General features: G+C 49.4%; 1 long non-coding RNA gene across 1 annotated transcript in view; it reads left to right on the plus strand.

Moving 5' to 3' along the window:
• Nucleotides 1–352: 352 nt before the first annotated feature.
• LOC136153860 (uncharacterized) overlaps nt 353–13,386 on the plus strand; it is a 198,999-nt gene continuing 185,965 nt past the window's right edge. The window contains exon 1 of the long non-coding RNA XR_010660438.1: nt 353–645. This is a non-coding gene — a long non-coding RNA (uncharacterized lncRNA). The remainder of the gene's footprint in view (nt 646–13,386) is intronic.

A 13,386-nucleotide genomic window follows, 5' to 3' on the forward strand; every position in this document is an offset into this window, starting at 1 on the left:
CGCTGCCACACAATCCAAACTGAGTGAGAGCTAACCAAGACCGAAACGCCGTCACCATGCGCAGCCAGCGACTGCGCCAAACCTCGCCACTAACCAGGGCAGCTATTCGACCCATTCCGGAAAAGCAATACAACTAGGAGAAAAACTATATTCTCTAAAAACCCGCGAACGGCAACATGCCTCTCGTCCTCAGGTGCAGTTCTGCCATCCCAGTGCCTATAACAGCCAGCCAGCCAACTGGAACTGGGCCGGAGACGAAGCAGGGCGGGACTCGCGGGACTTCCGGCGCCTATGCGCGCCCCGGAAGAGCTTATTCCGGCGATCTCGCGGAGACCAATCAATGCCCAGAACGCTCCCTGAAGCCGGATCCCAAACAGGCAGCCCATCTCGCTCCGTAGCCGCCCCCCTTCCTTGGATGTAACTATGTAGAAACGAAGGGGTGGAATTGGAAAAGAGACGAGGACAGCTGACGCTTAATACCGGTGTCTACTCGGACTCCCATGCAGCGGGAAGCCGGAATGGAAGGAATGGGGATGGAGCCAGTGGTGCCATGGGTGCCTCCGCTGGGAACCCTGGTCGATGCCCGACGCGGGGTATAGGTACTCTATGTGTTGTCATAGGCCCTCTCGAATGGTACCTTCCAGAGTGGGTGGTCTTAGCGGTACCCCTCAGTGCTACAGCCCAGAACCGAACTGTTTCATCTCGTGCGCCCCTTGGTGGTGAGCCTGGGGAACAGCCGATGTAGATGCCCGTGGACCGTTAGAGGATGGATGATCCTCCAAGGGTGGAAAGGCAACGTGAGGATGAAAACCCCGCCGATTGCTAAAATCTTGGACTCAGAAAAATGTCTCCATAAACTGAAGATTACTTCTCTGTAGTGGCCACTAACATAACAGGAAGCATGGAAAGCATTTTCTGTGTGCTGGGCATTGTTCTTGTTTGTGCTTTCCTGTTTAATACAGAATAGGTCTCAATGGGAAAAGCCAGGCACAGACCCCCAGCCGGCAGGCGAGAGAAAGCTTTGGACTGGGATCTGAAGTTCTGGGGTGGGGAAGGCCTCTGTCGTTGACTGCGAGTAATATGTGAGAAGGACAACAGGACATTCCATTCTGTTCAGAAAGGGGTCACATCTGAGGGGAGCCAAGGATAGTGCATAGTTGAGATAAAGAGCATGACTTTGTCACCATCTTGTCATCCCTGAATTTGTTCACTAGCAGAATCCTCAGCCTGTCTAGCTATGCCTCTGTCAACAAGTTTAATTTGCTTATTTATGCCTACATTCAATCATCCTCTCCACAGTTTCTGTCAAGCACAACTATGTGTGTTAGGAAAGAGAAAATCATGCTTGGCTTCCTCAACTTACATTGTGTTGGGGTCATAAAGCCCCAAAAGATAAGTAATTTATCGGGTGTTCATAACTTCTGTGATTAACATTAAACCGGGATAGTGAAATAGAGATAGGGGATGATATCTAGAAAGAGTGGCCAGGGAAGTTCCTTGTAAGATTGTGACATTTGAGCAAAAGCCTAGAGGAAATGCTTGTCTGGGAGAAAAGTGTTCCAGACAGAGTTAAGGTCAGTGGAAAAGCTGGGGAGTGGAACTCAGTGTAGAGTGTATGAAAAGAATGTAGAGGGCTATTTGACTGTCACAGCATGATGGAGGGAGAGCCAGGAGATCCGATGAGAGTGGTGATGAGGGGCGGGTCCTCTAGGGCCTTCTGTCCACAGGGGGGACTTTGACTTGAGCCCAGGAGGGTTCTTACCAGAGAAGCCCCCAGGGTTCTTTCAGACGCCCAGATCACACAATGATTGTTGAGGAGCTCTAGATTCATCCCGGGTAAACCATAGACCCTCTGCAGTTGAACATGCCTTTCCTAGAATCCCCTACACTGAAGTGGAATCCGCTCTACTGCTCCAAGTGGACATCTGTCAATTGATGATACCCTCAGGAGAGACAGAGGAAGGACCCTCACGGTATGAGGGAGGTCACAGACAGTCTCATAAAGGCTAAGAGGGAGGATGTAACAGACACAAAGATGGCAGGGAGAAAGACAAAGATAGAACATTGGACAGGGACAGAGAGACTATCTCTGGCAGCAAAGAATCCCTTATTAGCACCCACCTATGGGCCCCCAGGCCTGCTACTGCATGAGGTACTATCTCTACAGGAGAAAAGCAGCTGCTCCCCCTCCCCGCCCCGCCCCCCACCAGGGACTGTCTCTAGGAAATGAGTCAGTTGCCCGTGTCCTGAGTCTAAATCATGCTCCCTTGGCACACATCAGGGTCCTCTGCCCTGATCAAGACATGGAGATGATCCAGTCATGGGGAGGCTCATGCTGTACACAGGGTCCCTCACAAGCTGTCCAGCCCTGACTGCCCTCCTACTGACCTCAGTGCCAATGAAAGCTTTAGTGGGGGAAAGAGAGGCAGGGATCGCTGCATTTGTGGTGGAGCCTCATGCAACTTGGTGAATGTGAGGTTTCTCCCCACCTACTTGGAGGCTCACCTCTGTATTTTCCAACACCATGTCCCCAGGGAATGTGCAGATTACATTTGATACATCAGGTGAGCAGCTGGGTGTGTGATGAGGAGACACAGAGACGTATCCTGACAGTGAGACAGTCACGGGGTCCTTGTGGCCCTGTGCCAACGCCCCCCTTCCCCACTACATGGCCAGGGTTCTGCTGAGTCTTCCCTGCCTCCTCCAAGGAGCCCAAGCCTGAATCCAGTTCCTCCTGTCCTCATGAGCCGAGACCTTCCAGCTGCACTGGACTTTGGCCTCCCATCTGCAAAGGTGGCCTCTTTGTGATGGGTTGGGCAGACTGAGTGAGTGTGTGTACACAGTTTTTTCACAGGGCCCCTTTCAAGGGTGGTAGTCTTGTCAGGAAGTATTGTTCTTCTCAGTATTGTTACTGTGGGCTCCTGTGTACTTCACATGACATGCCCTTCCTGAGGATGAGGCTACAAGATTTTATCTCTGTAGGGAGGCATGGTAGAAATCATAGCAAATGTGATATCACAGGTCTACTTCTAAGACCCATGAGAGTGGGGTCCATCCAACCTTCCGCTTAAGACCACTCTCATATGCAGATACATGAACAACTCAGAAACCCAACCCTCTGGACAAAACCCTCCCAAATAGTTCAGAGACTTCATGCCTGGGACAGAGATCCACGAACAGTTCAGAGAGCACTCATCCTGGACAGCAACCCAAAACAGCTTAAGTACGTTACACCTGAGGACACAGACCCTAACCATCTTAGAGAATTCCAACTCTCAGTTCAATTCAGTCATTCAGTAATGTCTGACTGTTTGATAGCCCATGGACTGCTGCATTCCAGGCCTCGCTGTCCATCGCCAACTCCCAGAATTTATGCAAACTCATGTCCATTGAATCGGTGATGCCATCCAACCATGTCATCCTCTGTTATCCCCTTCGCCTCCTGCCTTCAATCTTTCCCAGCATCAGGGTCTTTTCAAATGGGTGAGTTCTTTGCATCATGTGGCCAAAGTATTGGAGTTTCCATTTCAGCTTCAGTCCTTCCAATGAATATTCAGGACTGATTTCCTTTAGGATGGACTGGTTGGATCTCCTTGCAGTGTAAGGGACTTTCAAGAGGCTTCTCCAACACCACAGTTTGACAGCATCAATTCTTCGGCACTCAGCTTTCTTTATAGTCCAGCTCTCACATCCATACATGACTACTGGGAGAACCATAGCCTTGACTAGATGGACCTTTGCTGACAAAGTAATGTCTCTGCTTTTTAATATGCTGTTTAGGTTTGTCCTAATTTTTCTTCCAAGGTGCAAGTGTATTTTAATTTCATGGCTGCAGTCACCATCTACAGTGAACTTGGAGCCCCCCAAAATAAAGTCTGTCACTGTTTCCCCATCTATTTGCCATAAAGTAATGGGACCATATACCATGATCTTAGTTTTATGGATGTTGAGTTTTAAGCCAACTTTACCACTCTCCTCTTTCACTTTGTTCAAAGGATCCTTTAGTTCGTCTTCAGTTTCTCCCATAAAGGTGGTATTATCTGCATATCTGAGGTTATTGATATTTCTTCTGACAATCTTGATTCCAGCTTGTGCTTCATCCAGCCCAGCGTGTCTCATGATGTACTCTGCATCTAAGTTAAATAAGCAGGGTGACAATATACAGCCTTGAGTTGCCTCTTTTCCTATTGGGAACCAGTCTGTTGTTCCATGTCCAGTTCTGGCTGTTCTTTCCTGACTTGCAAACACATTTGTCAAGAGGCACGTCAGGTGATCTCGTATTCCCATCTCTTTCAGAATTTTCCAGAGTTTGTTGTGGTCCACAGAGTCAAAGGCTTTGGCATGGTCCTTAATGCAGAAGGAGATATTTTTCTGGAACTCTTTCGCTTTTTCTATGATCCAGCGGATGTTGGCAATTTGATCTCTGGTTCCTCTGCCTTTTCTAAATCCACCTTGAACATCTGGCCTCAGGTACATTCAGATCCTTAAGACAAACAGCATTACTCACAGCCAGTACTACAAGGTTAAGTTGTAACCACTGTGGTTGCTGACCTAAAGTGCATTCTGAAGGAATTTAGGGTGAAAAATAGTATGAGGCACACTGTGCTTTGGAAAAGTTTGGCTTTATTTATTTACCGATACCTCAGGAAAATGTTCAGTGACCCTAGATTCTTGCCCCTTCCCCACACAGAAAAGCATGAAAATAATGAACCTGTGACATCTGATCTCTGTGTTTCACAGCAATCTCTAACCAATGTGCACGCCTGACTGCATGTACTTCCTAGGCAACAATCATACTGACTTCTCCGCTCCCTCCTCCAAGCAGTTTCCTCAGAGCTAACGGAGGAGCTGTGTCCTGGGTTGTAGTTCCCAGAAGACTCCAAATCCAACTTAAACTCACAACTCGCCTGTTATATGCTTTTCTTTAAGTAGACACTACTCTAGCTCACAGCTCTCCTTTAGCTCAGAGGCTTCACCAACCCACCCCCTGCCCGAGAGCCTACAGCCTGCACCCTGGGACACAGAGCCCCACATCTTTCCCTCTGGGCTGCTGTGTTGGCATTTGCACTGAGTCTCTGTTCAGTCAACCCCAAGGGAGAGAGGCCTCCAGTCCTGCAGTCCCTGCAGTCTGCATTCACCAGCATGTCATCCTGAGGAAGGCAGATTCATCCCAGGGGTGGGGATTGCCTGAGAGTTGAAGGGTCCTGAAATTGATTTCCCATGTCTGGGTCCTCAGAATGGACTTAACCCACCCTGGTCTCCTCCGGTTGTGGTGACTTTGTATCCTGCCCCACGGGAGGGTCAGAGTGAATCCCAGATCCACAGAACGAGTCCCAGGGACCTGGTCCTCTCTGTCATGTCTCAGCACACACTGTGGGCTACTGAATTCTGGAGATAGAAGAGGTCTTCCCCTCACTGTGCCTGTGACAGCTCCCTTACATCCCTCTAGTCATCTGTCATTTTCCAGAGTCCCTCTCCTGGTTACAGCTGCCACAAATCCTCTCTATCCCCAAATCCCCACCCTCTCCCCTCACCTTCCACCAGGCCTCCCTCCCACTCCAGGAGCCTCTTTAGCCCTTCTCCTAGCCCTGCTCACAGGGCCTCAGTTACATCCTCACCCCATTTATCCCATCTCACCCAGCACGCTCTCTGCCTCAGAGGATCCCCTGAGAATGTTCCCTGCTCCCTGCATTCTGCAGGACACCTCTGTCCTGCCCACACACAGGTCTCTGTCTTAAAGTCCTGGTGAGGGCTGAACTGAAAATCTCTCCAGGACCCAGAGAAAATTCAGACCCAGTCCAGGCATCCAAGGTACTTCCATCAGGGCTTGGGGGAATGGGAGGGGGTCTCTGAGAGAAAGAGTTGGGCTCAAGGTCCTGCAGGGGTGACAGGGTTTTCTTCAAGTGAGATGGCACCTTAGAAGTGCTTAGGACACTGCAACTCAGACGATTGATTGCCTAAAACTCAGAGTTGCGCCCACAGATGCCAGCTGACTCCTAGAGTGACCTCCCTAAAGCAGCACTGACTGGGGAAGCGTCTCCAGCCTGTTTACTGGGCAGTGAACACTCCTGGAGACTGGGTTCCACTGGTCCTCCAGTGCTCAGGCCCAAGACCCCCACTGTGAACTCTTGCCCATCAACCTCAGCTCCTGACTCTGTGAGCCCTGGTCTGATCTGGGCTCTCTGTCCATTTACCCCGTGAGAGCCTGAGCCTGTATTTTCCACGTGGGCTCCCCAGAGTGGTCTGGGATTCCTTGTCTCCCAAGCCCCACAACCAATGACTGCTGCTGGTGTATTCAAATCTGCAGTGGGTGGGCATGGCCAAAATGGGGCTGGAGCATTCTCCTGGACATCTGAGAAAGGGGACTCCCCTCAGTCCAGGTTTGAGACCTGGGTTGCCAGGGTAGCATCCTCCCCATCTGTGCCAAATGCTGCGGTTGGTCACCCTGGGCAGTGGTGGACGGTTTGTCCTTCCATCCACAGTACATGCATTGTTACCAAATGGAACCTTCTCCCCTGTAGTACCTTTTACTTCCTGTGGTTGTGCTTCCCATCTCTGCAGCCACAATGGCGTGTTCATCTCACACCTCATCCTCCAACACCCCCAGGAGGTGAGACCCCCATGGGGAGCCATTTTTCACTGAATCTTGTTGGTCCTGGGTGGGATCCGACTATTTGCATTTCTAACCATGCTCAGTCTCCCTTCTACATAACTGGGGTTTCATTTGCTTTTATTTTCTCCCATTCTGAGGGTTGTCTTTTCACCTTGCTTACAGTTTCCTTCATTGTGTGAAAGCATTTAAGATAAATTTGATCCCTTTTGTTTATTTGTGTTTTTATTTCCATTACTCTGGGAGGTGGGCCATAGAGGATCTTGCTGTGATTTATGTCAGAGAGTGTTTTGCCTATGGTTTCCTCTTAAGAGTTTTATAGTTTTTGGTCTTACATTTAGACCTTTAATCCATTTTGAGTTTATTTTGGTTTGTGGTGTTAGAAAGTGTTCCAGTTTCATTCTTTTACATGTAGTTGAGCATTTTCCCCAGCGTCACGTGTTGAAGAGATTTGTTTACGCCATTGTATATGAACTTGGGTTTACTTTTCTCTTCATCCTCACCAACATTTCTTACTTGTCTTGTTGATAATAGCTACTTGACAGGTATGAGGAAGTACTTCACTGAGGTCTTGAATTTCTAATCCCTGATGAGGAGATGTTGAGCATCTCTTCATATGTCTATTAGCCATCTGTATCTCCTCTTTGCAGAAATGTCTATTCACTGCTATTCCTGTTGGGGATCGACTGCTGATGGGTACACAGAAACATTTTGTGGCGCTGGCAGTGTTCCACAACTGCACTGTGATGGTGGTTGCACCACTGTGTGAAGTTGCTAAAAGTCACTGCCTTGGAAGTGATGGGTGTGATTTGTGATATGGGATTATACTTCAGTAAAGCAGTTTAGGAAGGTAATGCAGATGTCCAGTTGAGACATGTGGGGAAAGACATGCCGTTGCTTTTGTCACAACGAGGAGTGCCCCTGCTCCTCCCATGTTCTGGGTCCGGGCTCCTCCACATGTGCTAGATGCTCCCTCCAGAAACAGTCGCTGTGCATGTCAGGACAGAATCCCCAGTGAGCACACATGTCGAGTGTGTCTCTGTTGTTCCGTACAGGCGCCCTTTGTGTGGCCACAATTCAATGGCTCTGGACAGGCTCCCAGAACCCACCCTGCATCTGGAATTGCACTTAGTTGTTTTCCCATTCTTCTCAAATCACTTGGACTCAGCTTCCATTTCCCTGGTAACGGATCTCAGCACTTAGCTCCAACCTCTGGTCACAGGAATACCTGTAGCCTGGTGTGAGGCCCCCTGCCTGAGCTCAACAACCCAGGAGGGATGCGCAGCAGAGCAGTAACCAAGACAACGCAACTCCATCCATCCTCCTTCTGCTGCCAGGACTGAGGTGCATTCCCTCCCCTCCATGTGCCTGAGTGTCTAGTAAGGAAGGGGACTTGGAGGCATGACACACCACTGAGTCATTGAAATTGTTCTCAATATGGCAGTGAATAAATATGTCAAAAATCCTTCAGAAGGGAATTTACCTCAGAAGGGAATTTTTAATTACAAATTTTTTTAGAATTTCATAAGTAATAAACATGGCTCTTCAGTTGAAGATTCTATTTAAAACCAGGATGGGTGAGAAGCATCATGTGATTGTGCTTCTCAATCTTAACTGTGCATCAAATCTCCCCTGCAGAGGCTTTAGAAGAGCTGATGCTGGCAGCACATCCCGGGAGAGTCTGAAGTAGTAGGGTTGGTGTGTGGCCCTGGCATGAGCATTATCTGAAAAAGTTCTCTTAAGAAAGCCGTGCTTGCAGCTGTGGAAACAGAACCCATTCTTACTGGAAGAAATCGAACATCGAAAACTTGAAACTGTCTACAAGCAAAGCAGGCTTTCATCATGACCAGCTATGTTTGACAGGCACCTTAGGCTGAGGAAAGGGATAACTTGCCCAAATAAATACTTGTTTGAAAACTGACCTTGTGCTTGCTCTGCTTCATGTTCCTGAATCCAAAGTTTTACAGTTAAAACCCTGCTGTTGTTAGTGAAACTCAGTATGTTTTAGTTCTTGTCAGGATCCCTTGTGCCTAGTTAGTTGAATACATTTCTAAAACACTGTGGAGATTACTTCATTTGACAAATCAAAAGAGTGCTTCAAAAAAAGATTAAAGATGGCTGAAAATTGTAGCTATTGATGTTGATGTGGAAGGATCGGCTGTCAGTATATCTGCTGCTTGTGCTCAGTTGCCGTTTTAAACTGTTTCCTGTGTTATCAAATTAACCCCCATGTTCAGATGAAGAGCAAATAAGAAAAGGATGTTTATTGGGAAAACTACAGTTAAGCAATCCCTTGTTTGATGCACTCGTTTAAGACCCACCTCTCGAAATGTTCTACTTTAGGGATCTCTTCTGGATATTCTTTGGCATGTTCCCCAATGACGGGCTTACACTGCTGTGTCCTGCCTCACCGTCCTGTTAAAGACAGGGCTTTCAACCTCTCAGGTGGATTACAGTGGCCAGGTTCTCTTGGAGATCCAAAGGAGGGTGATGGCCTGTGCTCCGGACACCTTCAGAGTGGGTCTGTAGGAACAGGGCCTCTGAGAGGAACGGATCCGCACCTGTGGCAACAGGAAGACCTTGGGTCAGCCTTTTCCAGAGCAGCTCCAGGGGAGTCATGGCTCGGTGAAGATCACACCCAGCAGCATGCCCGGGATTGTGGTTGAAGGAACTGGGTGGATGGCCGTGCCCATCCATGAGACACCCCAGAGAACATTGGCCTGGGGCAACTATCAGCTCTGCAGTGATTATGAGACATCTGAGTGCAGATGGCCTATACGTCTCAGCCTGTGGGGGAAGTGGGGCCCCGTTGGGACGTCTTAGGTAGATCTGGTGATCGGCAAAGTCATCAGCATACAGGGGGATAACGAATGAGAACAAGTCAGATGGGTAAAAGCTGTGGGGTGTGACGTGGTCACCCAAGGATTATGTGTAGAATGGAAGAGCGCAGAGCAGAGGTTGGAAACCAGAGGAAAGCAAAACCAAGATTTAGGAGGGGTTAAAGTAAATGGACAGACAAGGAGTCTTAGAAGTAATGGACTGAGAGGGAGGAGGAAAGCCAGCATGCACTTCTGTCAGAGACTCTGACCAAGGAAAGTGTTTTTGAAGACGGAATGTGTCTGTGGCCAATACACCACCGGGTACTACGGTTTGGCCCATGGAGGTCTTGGGATGAATTAGCAAGGGGATGTTCTGTGGATGGGTACTCAGAGGAGGAATCAAGAGGTAACCAGATAAGGATGCTCCTGGAGTCTGTACTTTCAAGAAGCATGGCTTGAAAGGAATCAAAGATGCAGCGTATTGGAAGTAGAGGTCTGTGTGCTTGCAGGGTATGCTATTTTCTGTTCTCTAGACCAAAGAGGCCAGGATGCCAGTTCCAAAGGAATCATCAGGACTGTTGACTAGAAGACAGAATGGAGAATTGGAATGATCTTCACAGGTGAGTATTCACATTGAGGTCAAGGGAGAGTGGTGGTTTCAAAGCAGCATTGGAGTTTCAGGAAGACCTTCCTCTCCCTCTGGGCCCCACTCTGCCTCTGCGACCCTTGGTCACAGGAAGAGCCAGGGTGCTGGTGGGGAGGGGCATGGGTTGCTGAGATCACAGTCTCAATGTATGCTCCTCAGAATCCACGGACACTTTAGTGTATTTGTTCTCCCTGGCTGGTCTGATCTTCCTCATGAGTGTTCACCCTTCATACTGGTTAGTAACCAGAAAACTCCTACTGAAGTTGCTTCTAAGATGGAAAGTGTGGTTGCATGCAACCAGCTGAATATCCATAGATACAAATGCTCAGTCTATTCTGGTGAAAATGCTCTCTACTTCTTTCAGCGATGGAGCAGGGGTATGTGTCACTTACAAGGCTCTTGGTGATGTGGGAGGGATAGTCTATAACACAGCATACCTTTTTTCCTCACAGTGGCCTCAGCGGTCCCTGAGGGAAAGATGACTGTCCTCTCCTGGCTCCAGCTGTTGATGCTGACCTATACCATCCATGGGTGGGAGTGGTGAAACTTGCATTTTTGTCTCGCTCCTGTTGCTGTGGATCCAGTGCTCCCTGGCTGACTGAGTCTCAGCCACTCTGCTGGCATCTGCAGACCCCTCTGAATCTGGGTCTCATCGTCCAGCCCATCCCTGGGCAGGGATGTCCACTCCTCAGCCTCAGCCGCAAGGCCTCCTAGCCCATTGCCTGCTTAGGTTTCGTCTGGGTCTGTCCCATTCCACATTTCTCCCTCAATTGACTCAGAGCCCTCCCTTGGATCTCACCTGCAGCAAAGCAAGCACCAAGATCAGCTCCAGAAAACGAAATTCCTAAACGACAGCCACCCATCTGCCCAAAGACAACATTGGGTCAGTGAGCAGTGTGCCCCCTGTGAGTCTCAAGTGGGAATGGGGTGGGATCCTCCTTTCCCTGGTCTTCCTCTTCATTTCTTGTCACACTTCCCTGTCTTAGCCCTCTCACCTCTGCCTGCCACTGCCTATGTGGGCCATTCCCGACTGTGATTGGGATGCTCTTTTCTTTGGCTTGTCTTTCATTTGACCCAAGACTTCCCATACAATATTCAGGTCAGAGGGGGCATAGGGTAGAATGTGTACCTTGTCAAGTACAGTTAGGATACTTTGGTGTCACATAAGCCCCACACCCGTGAAACATAAAAACAGAGCGATAAAGAACACAAGAGTCATATATGCCAAAGGTGCCTGAGATGTTGGCTAAGATGAGCACTGCAGAGTTTCTGCGGAATCAGGAAGTATGGATTTCAGTGATGGGCTTGGCAAGGCCAGTTACAGTAGAGTGACTGAGACAAAAGCTTCATGGAAGGGGGCTGAATAGAGAATATCTCAGCAGACTTTGAAGCAGTTTTGTTTTGAAGGGCAACGGGTGATGTGCCAGTAGCTGCAGAAGAGGGTGGTAGAAGAGGATGGGTTTCCCCCTGTGTTGTGGAATGCTGCGATGTAGAGGGAGCAGGTGCTGGTTCAGGCGAGAGAGGTGATAACTGCAGATTGGAAGTCCCTGGGAAGGTGCAAGGCATGGGATCCCGGGCAGAGGTGAGGGGCTGGGTGCAGTTAGGAGCACTCGGGCATATGGGCAGCAGACTGTCAGGGCAGAAACATGCACTTTGGGATTGGGAAACTTGAGAAATCCCACGGGATTGCTTCTTTCTTCTCCACGAATTAATTTCGGTTGGGGCTGGTGGTCATTAGGATGGAGGAAGGTTACTACTGTGTATTGTAGTAGTGTAGGTAGGGGAGAGTGAAAATGAACAGCAGTTCTACACTGGCCACGGGTTTAAGATAAAACACTTCTGTAAAGTTTGTAAAGTTGGGTGCTCAACGCTCAGGTGCTCAGACACAGGCAGGGAGTGAGTAGTCAGGAGTGTGCAAGGAGCACAAGAGGTGTTTGTGGGGGACAACTTCCAGCCCTGGCTCAGCGAATCCGATCAGGGCGGGGCCTGGCGGATGGTAATGGAAGGACGTGTGGTAGTGGAGGTGAGGGTTCCCAGGATGTTCTGGTATCCGTGCACTGGCACCAGAGCTGGGGAGCTGGAGGACAGGACAGCATGTGGAGGGTGATGAGAGGGAAGAAGGGTAGAAACTGCACACCATGAGGGGCGCGGTCTTTCCTCATGCCCGGGGCCGGGGCGGGGAGACCGTGGGCAGGGGGATGCTCGGGTAGGGAGGAGGGGAACATCGACGAGGACGGAGGTCTCCGGGGTGACCGTGGGAGCCTCGTGGGCACTGAGGACAGATCAGAAAAGTGAGGGCTGAGAGAACCGTGAGTATACCACGGGAGGAACGCGTTCACAGGGCTGGGGTGGGCGGAAGGACAAATACAGGGGACTTGTACGGGTTCCGTACTTGTGGGGCTTCGGCAGTGGGCGACAGAACCCGGACATTCACGGTCAGGTTCTTCAGTGAAGACTGTGAAACCGGGTCCCGAAGAAAACTTCCAACCAACGACGGCTAGGAGACTGGCACCGGCCTCACTGGTTTGTTCCGCGCATGCCCAGAACCAGCCAATGGGGGCGCAGCACCGCCCACCAAGCCCGGGTTGTCTGAGACTCCCTGACTTTCTGCCCTTGTTTCCAGCGTTCCGCGAGCGGCTGGAGTCCGCGGTCCTCCGGTGGTTTGGCCGGGCCCCTTCGAGAGGTTGTCTTCCTTACTCTAGTTCTGTTGGGAATCCTTCTTAACTTCCTCATCCACGCTGTTCAATCCTATCCGAGAAAACCAAAGAAAAACGTTGGCTTTTCTTCTGGGCTTGTGGCGTTTTCGTTTCTGTGGTCGGCAGGTGGCAGTGTTGCTCCAAGTGTCACCATCTCGTTTCTCCCCCGTCCTTCGAGGTTGAAAATATGCCAGGAAACTTTTTGCCATAAGAAGGAGCACACTGTTTTGTCTGCTTGAGCAGGTTGGCTGGTTCAAACTGCCTCTGAGCCTTTCAGAGAGCCCCTTGTGCAAGCTTTGAACAAAGCCATTGAGGCTGAAAATTACAATAAAATAATATAAGCTGATATATTGAATAATGGTGGAGAGAGTGAGCTCCTTGTCCGTCTTCTGATCCTAGAGGAAATGTAGTATTTAAATAGAACTTTATTATGACAGTGAGTTTCGACTTGAAAATGTTTAAGTGACGTGGAAATGAAAATTGCTCAGTCCTGTCAGATTCTTTAAGACCCCTTGGACAATAGAAGGGGAAAGACTAGAGCTCTCTTCAAGAAAATTAGAGATACCAAGGGAACATTTCATGCTAAGATGGACTCGATAAAGGACAGGAATGGTA

The sequence above is a fragment of the Muntiacus reevesi genome, chromosome X, assembly GCF_963930625.1.
Source record: "Muntiacus reevesi chromosome X, mMunRee1.1, whole genome shotgun sequence".
NCBI classification, from domain to species: Eukaryota; Metazoa; Chordata; class Mammalia; order Artiodactyla; family Cervidae; genus Muntiacus; species Muntiacus reevesi.